Source organism: Neomonachus schauinslandi, chromosome 6 (genome assembly GCF_002201575.2).
Source record: "Neomonachus schauinslandi chromosome 6, ASM220157v2, whole genome shotgun sequence".
In the NCBI taxonomy this organism is placed as follows: domain Eukaryota; kingdom Metazoa; phylum Chordata; class Mammalia; order Carnivora; family Phocidae; genus Neomonachus; species Neomonachus schauinslandi.
Genome location: NC_058408.1, coordinates 131,345,522 through 131,356,198, shown reverse-complemented (window position 1 = coordinate 131,356,198; position 10,677 = coordinate 131,345,522). Strand labels below are relative to the sequence as shown.

Genomic DNA, 10,677 nt, shown 5'->3' with positions numbered 1-10,677 from the left:
AGAGGGGAGGGGGTGGGAGGATGGGTTAGCCTGGTGATGGGTATTAAAGAGGGCACATTCTGCATAGAGCACTGGGTGTTATATGCAAATAATGAATCATGGAACACTACACCAAAAACTAATGATGTAATGTATGGTGATTAACATAACAATAATAAAAAATAATTTGCTTAATTGCCATGATTTCTTATGTCTTTTTTTAAACCTCATGGAAAATACAAGTTCTGGGTTTTTGAAAATTCAGCATAATTACTGTATTATAAAATAATACATAGGAACTATAAACTATTTAGAGAAATAGTTAAGATGAGGAAAATTTAGAAATATTCTGTGCAACATTTTCATGGATATCATTTCAGTATATTGTATCTCATGCTCTTTGTTTTTCCATGCTTGTCGAATGCTTTTAAGAGTCAACAACAATAAAGTGCAAAAGAGTTGTTAAAAATCTGAGAAAATGACAAAGATTTGGCACATTACTGTGCTGACACTCTTCGAAGGTCAATTCGTGATTACAAGATGCTTTCTTGGGAAATTTTAGAGATGAAAAGCGTTTTAATGACTACAGAGTTGATGATGACAACATTCTTGGCATCAGTGAGAATTTGTAAGGAGATATCTACACTCATGAGAAATCCATACAGGGTATGTGTCTGGCACTGTGATCAATAATAGATTGCAGCACTTGGTATAAGCCAGATTTATGGTATAGACCTTTAGGTTCAGACTGGCAGCACCAGGCACATGCCTGGAAGCTTGTTAGAAATACAGAAACTCTGCTCCTTCAGATTCACTATATAAGAAACTCCTTCCGCCCCACCCCCAAGATTCCTAAGGAGGGCACGTACTAAGTGATTCCTCTGCACATAAAGTTTCAAACACACACCAAGATGGTTCACTGGAAGGCTCAATGAAGCCAAGGAGGTTAGAGAAGCTTAGAAGACTCTCTAAGTGTAACAAGGAATTTCAACTTGAGTTGTAAAGAAAACAATAACAATCAAACTCCAACAAAATCAAAATAGGATCTTGAAGTGTACATATACACTTTGTAAACAATCATAAAGATGAGCAATGGTGAGACCAATGGTTTAAATACAAACTAGAAATTGAGGACAGTTTATACATTAGTGCATTTTCCCCTTCCATTTGGAGAGAAGGTAGCCTAAAAAATACTTTAAAGATGTATCTGGGGGCGCCTGGGTGGCTCAGTTGGTTAAGCGACTGCCTTCGGCTCAGGTCGTGATCCTGGAGTCCCGGGATCGAGTCCCGCATCGGGCTCCCTGCTCGGCAGGGAGTCTGCTTCTCCCTCTGACCCTCCTCCCTCTCATGCTCTCTGTCTCTCATTCTCTCTCTCTCAAATAAATAAATAAAAATCTTAAAAAAAAAAAAAATTTAAAGATGTATCTGAAAATTACCTAAGATCATCTTTTGAGAAAGACTAGCTTCTGTCAGGGTTAAAGAAGAAAGTTCTTGCCCCACTTTTAAAAAATTATGAATTCTTTAATTATGTGCCAAATAAGTACTTTAATTTACATCAAAGACAATCAAAATATACAAAGCCAGCCTAGAGAAATAAGGCTAATAGGACTGCTGAATATAACACTTAGGATTTATTGGTATGCAGGCAGAAAATACTGAAACTCTAGTTATTTTATATTTTAAATTTACATTACCATTCCTATTGCATAATATACATAATTGTTGTAAGATTTTATGGTTGTATTGTCTATAATAAACAATGTATTGAGAAGTGCATACTGAAAAGTATTTTTACTCATGTGTTTCCCTATCCCAAAATTATACATTTACTGATTTTAGTTTACTATATTTATCTCTTTTCCCCAAAAAGTTTGCCAATAACTTACTACTTGATTAAGTCTATGAAATAGTAATGTAATGATTTTTTTTTCCTTTTTTATTTAGGAGAAATGCTGTGTCTCCAAGTATGAGCAATTGCTTAAGAGATTCTTTCAGCGACTGTCATTGATAAATTATACCAAGGAGCCCTGTTTTTAACCTTATCCAATCTCCTATGTAAGATCCAAAAATTACCATATAAGGTAGAATGGAGCAGCAGCAGAGAAAAAGTACACATACTTCATAATGACCAAATACACATATTGTTTAGACCTAGTTGTCTCTAAATAAATGTTGGTTAATAGGTTGATAACTACTTACCTCCCAGGCACAATGTAGAATTTAAATCCATTTTTCCTCACAGAATGTTCCCTAGCTTTCCTGAATCAGATTCTCCTAGTGTTTTGTGAAACCCTAGGAGGGCATAAGACTACACCCACTTGTTCAGAGCAGGGGTGGAATCTAGCCATCTGTATTTATCTAAAAGTGCCCCAGTGCTTCTAATGCATTTTAAAGTTTGAAAACCAATGATTTCGGGGTGCCTGGGTGGCTCACTCGGTTAAGGGTCTGCCTTTGGCAAAGGTCATGATCCTGGGGTCCTGGATCAAGCCCCACATCCAGTTCCCAGCTCAGCAGGGAGCTTGCTTCTCCCTCTCCCTCTGCCCCTCTGCCCCTCCCCAACCCCCCCCACTCCACTCACGCTTGCACACTCTCTCTTGCTCTCAAATAAATAAATAAAATCTTGAAAACCACTGATTTCAAGATCTTTACCTTGATAGTTTCCTTTCAGGACCAAAAGCATACCACAAAATCTTTGCAATCTTTATTCCCTGAATTTCCATACCTTTCTAAAGAAATTATTCTGGAAGGATATAGCATAGTATACTGATTATTGACATATTGTTTTGGTAGTTAGCCAGTTATCAAGATTTATTGTACAGTGGGGTAAATATTGACCTCAGCATTGGCCTATCAGTTACCCATTAACTGCATTCATCTTTTCTGCCTCAGCAGGAGACAGTGGATGGGTCTTTAACTGTGGCCACACGGATTTAACCATTTACCTGAAATATGTTAGAGGAATTGAAAGCAATACTATTGATGAGGAGAAGAGTAGAAAAATTTATGTAGCAAGATAAATGGCCGATATTTAAAAAAAAAATCAAATGCACTTGCATTTTATTAAAAAAAACCTTCATTCATAAAACTCAGATGATCAAACAAAAACAAAAACATACAAGAAAAATCTGAATAGAGAGTTTCTCTTTATGATGGAAGTATACCAATGTTTACAACAGAGGTCAGTGAATCTTTATGGAATGAACAAACCTATTTTCAAAGGAAATGTTGTTTGTTCCTAACAACAAATACAATACTGAGAGGTAGTCTTATAAGGGGAAAAGTAAAGATAAAGAAAGGAAAACAATGTCGTGATGGGTACTATGGGCTTCTGGCAGAGTCTCCCCAGGAACACGAAGAAAAGGGCTCTTCATTTCAAGTAAATCTGAGTCGAATACTAGGAAGTTTACTGTAAGGGTTAAGGTGATGGAGCCCTGGAAGGTGGAACAGGGCAAGTGGAGTGGAAGCAGTAGAGATTGGAGTTGGATAGTATGACATCCCCAGCTCTGCCTTGTGCACCCTCAGACTTTCTTCAAACAAAACACAGCCATCCTTTCTGAAGAGACCGATGGTTCAGAGGGATGGTTTTTGTTTTGAGGCATTTGGGATTTTTTTGGGGGGGGCGGTGGGGAGTACTGGTTTTGAATTTTCTCCAACATTGATCCACCTTATCTTTTCTACATTAAACATCAGCCTAGCAGCCTCGATAATCTATAAACATCCTTTTGAAAAAAAGGTGCTTCTGAAACCTAGGGCATCATTCTCAAAAGTGCCTTGACTGTTCCTCCAGGATGGCATTTCTCTCTGCTCTCTGCAGGAAGATCCCAACCTGCATGTGTGGCAGCATCATTTGTCCTCATGGTTCTTGAGGGGCATTTGGGAAACCTGATTTCATCTCTGGGTAGAGCTGCCACACAAGGAAGTGACCTACACATGACATGTCAAACAGTCACTGTATTGGGGAAAAGGCGGAAGCTGCCATGTCCGCTGGAAGTTTCCCCAGTGGTACTGGGCTAACTCCTTTGTGAGCTGCTCCCAATCATCAGTTTTTAGGAGGTATATTCCTGGCTGTCAAGCCCCAGTGCTGCCTCATTTACACAGATAAGGAGTTCTAATAAGATACTTCGGAAAGTCACTTATACCATAAGGTATTCACATTATCTCAAGACATTTCTATTTGGCTAATAGGAAATGAAAGTGTGGATTAATGCCTTTCGCATGTCATTAAAAAACTGAGAGGGAGAAGCCTCATTTTGGCCACCAGGGGCCTTCTTCTCATGTCTGTTCACTGCTGTCTCAGCTCATCGCCTTCAGTGCTTTCAAAAAGCTAAGGATGAATTTTGACTTCATAGAAAATGAGTTTAAACCAGAAAGTCCATGTGGTATCCAAACTTTGGATTACTGCCATAGCACATTGCATTTCACCTTTGATTTAAAGATCGAGAACATGTGGCTTCCTAAAAATGAAAAATTCTTTTGCTCAATTCCCAAAAGGCTAATGCAAGCAGCTGTTAAAGGAGAAATAAAAAGGCAGACACCAGAATTCCAAATAAGCCAAACTTCATACAATTGGGTCACTGATCACCTCTCCGTAACCCTGAGGAATCAGGGTAGCAAATAGGTCTCCTTCTCTCTTTAGCTGAACCCTGATCAGATGTATAATTGCTGGGTATAGTTTTAAGTATAAATCCTACAGAATATGAAATTGGTGAAACTAATAACAAAATATGGTAAAGGTAACAATGAGTGATTAAGAACCAGGCATGGTGCCAAGCGTCTTATATGTAGGAGTTCATCAAATCCTACCAAACTTGGAAGGCAAGAACTAGTATGTTAGCCCATTTTAAAGATAAGGAAAGTTAAGTTGCTAACTTTAGTGAAAGAGGTGCTATTAGAGAAACAAGTAGTCTGAGTCTTTAGCCTACAGCTTTAGCTGCACTTTAAAAAACAAAGGTGATCAGCAATTAATTTTCTAAAGGGAATTTTTCCATTGGACAAATGCTTCAATATTTGCCTAAATAAAGGATTTCTCAAACAGTATCAAGACCCATATATAGATATTGAAACCTTTGCAGCTCTAACAAGCCCTTTCTGTCAGCAGATGGTGGGACTCCGAAGAACAGCCTTGCTCAGCAGAGGTCAAACCACCTGAAGATGAAGTTTGAAAGTTTATTCAAGGACATTAAAATGCTACTCCAAGGTTATAAGTCATGGAAAGTAGGAATGATGCCACTTAGAGATAAATGGCAGGGCTATATCAGGGTGGGGTTACACTGCTTTTCTTACAGGAGGGGCTGCTTTTCATTTCACTTAACATGCAAGTCATAACCTACATTTTCTTTTCTTTGAGATATTGTTTTAGTGGGTGGATTCAAGGCAAAGCTTCACCAAGTGAAAACTCACCCTTCTCTTTCTAGCTTCTAAATGGATGCCTACTCACTCCTCTGAGCCCTGTTTTATGTACTACAAAGGACTGGAGATTTGTAGGCCATCTGCCACATGGGGAATGTAGCTCCCACCAAAGTCCATGCTCTTCATTTTCCCATCCTGGAGACCCTGTGCCTCGCCACAGCCAGCCATCCCAGCAAGGAAAATGGTCCCTGACTTCTCACTTAAAGAGAAAGCCTTAGGCTGTGAGGAGAAGCAGGCCATCCAGCTTAATTAAGCCATTACAGTTTTTAGGGTTTTTTAAATACAGGCAATTTGAATATATAATTGAGCCTGAGCACAGCCTCATCCTATGTTTCCCTTGGTCTGCTCAGAACCAGATTGTTACGGACAACAGCTGGAGTAACCTTCTGGGAGGACAGAGTCAGTTCCTCATGGTCACTGTGGTCTCCACGATGGATTTATGAGGTGGCTTCTTCTCTTGGCTTGGCCCCAAAGTGGGGGGCTTGACCCCTTGAAATGCCAGGTACAGAGGTCAACCCCACAGACAATGCTGGGACGTTCAGCTTATCCCCCAGTGTTCTCAGGAAGGATATACCACATGTTCTTCTGTAGAGAAGCCTACAGAATGGGCTTGGGGGAAGCATTGTCTCTAGGAAAATAATTCTCCACCTCAGCCTTGAGGTTAGCAAGAGGGAGCTAAGATCACAGTTTAATGTTCTTTAAGTTTGACTAGCAGAGGATGAGGTCAATCTAAAGCTCTCCTTGGGGGCAAGTGTACATTTGGAGAATGTGCAAGAAGTGCATCACTTATGCTGTGACCCTAACTCAGCACTTCCAGGATTAGGTGATTTTACTAGTTGATAGCGGTTTACTCCAACAGGGTAGAATATTTCTTGTTTAGCAGCATATTCAGTGCATTAGTTTTTATCTCAGATTAACTCTAATCCCTGCTGTCTTCAATACACAGAGATCAACAAGTATATACATACATGGAGATGTTAAGAAAAATTTCGCTGTGCTCCCTCGGGCAGCATGTGTACTAAAATTGGAATGATACAGAGAAGGTTAGCATGGCCCCTGCACAAGGATGACATGTCAATTCATGAAGCCATCAGGCATAAGCCCTGAAACTATGCAACTCTCAGAAAACATAGGTGGTAAACTCCTTGACGTTGACCTTAGCGACGATTTTTTTTGGATTTCTCACCACAAGCAAAACCAACAAAAGCGAGATGAAATATGTGGGACCAAGTCAAACTGAAAAGCTTCTGCATAGCAAAGGAAACCAAGACAATGAAAAGACAACCTAGCAAATGGTTGTATCTGATAAGGGGCTAGCATTCAAGACTTATCAAGAATTCATGCAGGGGTACCTGGGTGGCTCAGTTGGTTAGGCGACTGCCTTCGGCTCAGTTCATGATCCTGGAGTCCCAGGATAGAGTCCTGCATCAGGCTCCCTGCTCAGCAGGGAGTCTGCTTCTCCCTTTGAGCCTCCCCCCTCTAATGCTCTCTCTTTCTAATAAATAAATAAAATCTTTAAAAAAAAAAAAAAAAAAGAACTCACGCAGCTCAATAGTCATAAAACAGGCTGGTTAAAAAATGGGCAGATGATCTGAATAGACATTTCTCTAAAGACGACATACAGACAACAGACACATGCAAAGGTGTTAGAAGTCACTAATTATCAATGAAATGCAAATCAAAACCACTAGATACCACCTCACATTTGTTAGAGAGGCTGTCAACAAGGAGACAAGAACTAAGTGTTGGTGAGGATGTGGAGAAAAGAGAAATTTAGCACATTGTTATGGAAATGTACACTGGTGCAGCCAGTATGGAAAACACTGTGGAGGTTCCTCAAAAAACTAGAACTAAAACTATCCTATGATCTAGCAATTCCACTTTCTGGATATTTATCTAAAAAAAACCACTAATTGAAAAAGATATGTACACCCATGTTCACTGCAGCATTATTACAATAGCCAAGTTATGGAAACAACCTCAGTGTCCACTGATGGATAAAGAACGTTTACATACATGCACGCACACTCACACACACACATGCACACACATATATGATGGAATATTATTCTGCCACAAAAAAGAAGGAAATTGTGCATTATAGCAGAATTGTGCTGTGTTCTGTGTTTGCAGTGGAGAAAGTGTGCGGAGTGAGGATAAGTAAGTATCCTTTACTCTTGTTTAGGAAGTTAAATTCCAAAGAAACTTTCCCTGAAATATGTTAGCATACAATAGGTAAATTTTTGAGTATCTTATAATTATGCTAGTGTTCTCCCTACTTTTTTTTTTTTTTTAAGATTTAAAGATTTATTTGAGAGAGAGAGAATACAAGCCAAGTCGGGTGGAGCAGAGGGAGAAACAGGCTCCCCGCTGATCAGGGAGCCTGACTCAGAGCTCCATCGCAGGACCCTGACCTCATAACCTGAGCCGAAATCAAAAGCCAGACGCTTAACCAACTAAGGCACCCAGGTGCCCCAAGATATGTATTTTTGAGGTGCACCTTACACATAGTAGCACTTGATAAATCCTTGTTTTGAATCATCCTTGATAAGAGGAACACTAAAAAGCAAAATCTATGGGATATAATGAAAGGAAAAAAATAATAGTGCAGATGGTCAAATCTAAAAAGATAGGGTAACTCAGTGATGCTCTGTCCCTCCTTTGCCAGCCCCAAGTTTTACCAATTCACATTTTGAATCCTCTGAATTTCTTCAGTTCCTTGCGCCACATGGGAAAACATGCTGTATTTCCAAATGCACCCAACCAGCTATCCAAGCACCTTCAAAGTTGAGAGCCCTTGCTTTGAAATGAGCTCACCAACTCCTGCAACTCCTGAGACTGAGGTTAGTGAGTGCTGCATGGTGTTATATATAGTAACTCCATGGCTTACAGCCAAATGCCATTGGTTCAATTACCCAGTACAGTGGTTCCCAAACTGTAGCAAGTATCAGAATCACCTGAAGGGCTTGTAAAAACAAGGTGCTTGATTCCACCCCCAGAGTTTCTGATTAAAGAGGTCTAGACTGGGACCCAAGAATTTCATTTCTAACAAATTCCCAGGTGCTATTGAAGTTGCTAGTGTAGGGTATGGGGACAACATTTTTGAGGACCTCTGGTCTAGGGGGCCCAGTTGCTTTTCAGATGAATAGGAGCTTTTCTAGAAACATCTGTCAGCAAAAGTCCTTGGCACTTCTGGCCTCAGTGAAGATTTGAGTAGGTGTAATAGGGGCATGGACTATGAGCAGGAGGTGAGAGGTCAAGTGCATTAGATTTCTATTCCATCCATCCTCAAGCTCTAGGGCTGAGAACTACAGGTATTCTAGGTGCCCAGTAGGTTTTCAGATAATTAAGCTTTTAAAGGATGAAGTCTGCCAGCTTGCAGTTTGAAGGCAAGCAGCCAAAAACTTGTGAGAGAAAAAAGATATGGCCTTAAGGTGCTTGCCCAGAAGCTTTGAATTTATCTGATCTAACCAGGTCATGACTTGAGGGGGATGAAATTCTGCTTGTTAAAATAATCACTTACATTTCCTAACATTTGGGGAGAAGACCTCAGGGAAAGGTAGTTCTCTTTAAACTCTGCAGATTTGTGGATTGCATCCCCTCACAGGTGTAGCCCTTGGAGACTATGTAATTAAGAAAATGGAATAGTATAGGAACATCTGCGTACAGAGTTAAGATGATTGGAATGACTCACACATCTGTCATAGAGGAACTGATGTTAGGCATATATAATCATAGCTTGATTATCAAACTATCCTAAATAGAAATAGAAATGGGATACAAAGTAAAGAGAGCTTTCTGAGCTAAGGGTTAAAAGACAAATAGAAAGCAGGTGTTCCTAAACAGAGCTTTACTGTTGCATTTATCTGCACTACTCAAGTAATTTAGAAAGAGATACATTCATTGTATAGTCTTTTTGGAAGCATGGTTTTATTTCTCATCCTTGTTCTCCTTTCCCTTTTCAATTTTACAGATACAACCTGAGTCCCTACTATGTGCAAAACAGTGTACTAGATGTTTTGTTGGATACAAACATAAGTAGGACATGTAAGCCTCTACTCTCTCGTGAGGCTATAATGCTTGTCAAATTACGAAGTGTAGTAGAAAGCCACCAACACACAGAGAGAGGTACAAAAGGTATTATTTGAGGAATGTGGAGGAGGGGTTATCATGTGTTCCTCTTACAAAAACCCTTCATTAAGAGAATCACCCCAACTCAACAAAAGGCTCGATGAGACAAGAACCATAACTGTTGGTATCAGTTAAATTAATGATGCATTTTCCACATTGACCCCATAATTAGTAAGAGAGCCAGATAGTCCAAGATTCAGAAATAGATTATATACCCTCCTCCTTAAAATTAATCCCATGACCCTGAGCTTTGAGTCACACAGGTACCCTAATCCCTTAGCCAATGTCTTCAGACTACAGCCTGTTAGACTCTGATCTAGTCCCTTGACCTACGTACCTGGGCTGTATGTATGCTCTTAACATGTTTTGTCTTTATATTCTTCCTTCCTGTGGATGCAGAATCTCTTTATTGCTTTTATACTGTCCAGGATGTCTCTTCTATTTCTTTCTTTGAAAAGCAAGCTATAACACTTTCTTCCCTCAGAAACAAAACTTGAATTCAATTGCTTTTTCATGAGGACTAAAATGTACAATCCTAAATACAAATGTTAGGGGATACTTGGAGGCCCCTTATAATTTGGGATATCTGGAGTCCTGAAAAAACAGTGATAGAGGATGCATGTAAGCCCTCCAGCATACCTTGTAACTGTGTGTTCAAGGGAGCTGGGATTTTTTTAAGTATTTATTTATTCATTTGTTTATTTATTTATTTAGAGAGAGAGAGGGAGAGAGAGAGAGCAGGGAAAGGGGCAGAGTGTGAGGGAGAAAGACAATCCCAAGCAGATTCTGCACTGAGTGTGGAGCTGAATGCAGGGCTTGATCTCATGACTCCAAGATCATGACCCTGAGATCATGACCTGAGAGGAAATCAAGAGTCGACACTTAACCAACTGAGACACCCAGGTGCCCCAAGAGAGCAGAGATTTGAAGAAGACTTCAAATGGTTGGTAGCATTTGAAATCATTTTAAAGCAAATTGTGGTGGGGATATTTGTATAATAAAATAGGCTTATGCATAAAGTATGGTGTTTTTTTCTAGACACTGAGAGTATTGTAATATTTACCTCATTTACCCTTCATGTGTGGGCTGTCCAAATGACCGGCAACTCAATCTAAGCCCAAAACTTCTGTCCCTGCTGCTTGGGGCATTGACATCATC

The 10,677-nt window shown here is 39.8% G+C and overlaps 1 non-coding gene across 1 annotated transcript; it reads left to right on the top strand.

Annotated features, from left to right (window-relative positions):
* Window positions 1-6,382: 6,382 nt before the first annotated feature.
* On the top strand, window positions 6,383-6,489 carry LOC123325173. The gene has a single exon (XR_006540280.1). It is a non-coding gene; the product is annotated as a U6 spliceosomal RNA (small nuclear RNA).
* The last annotated feature ends 4,188 nt before the right edge of the window (window positions 6,490-10,677 follow it).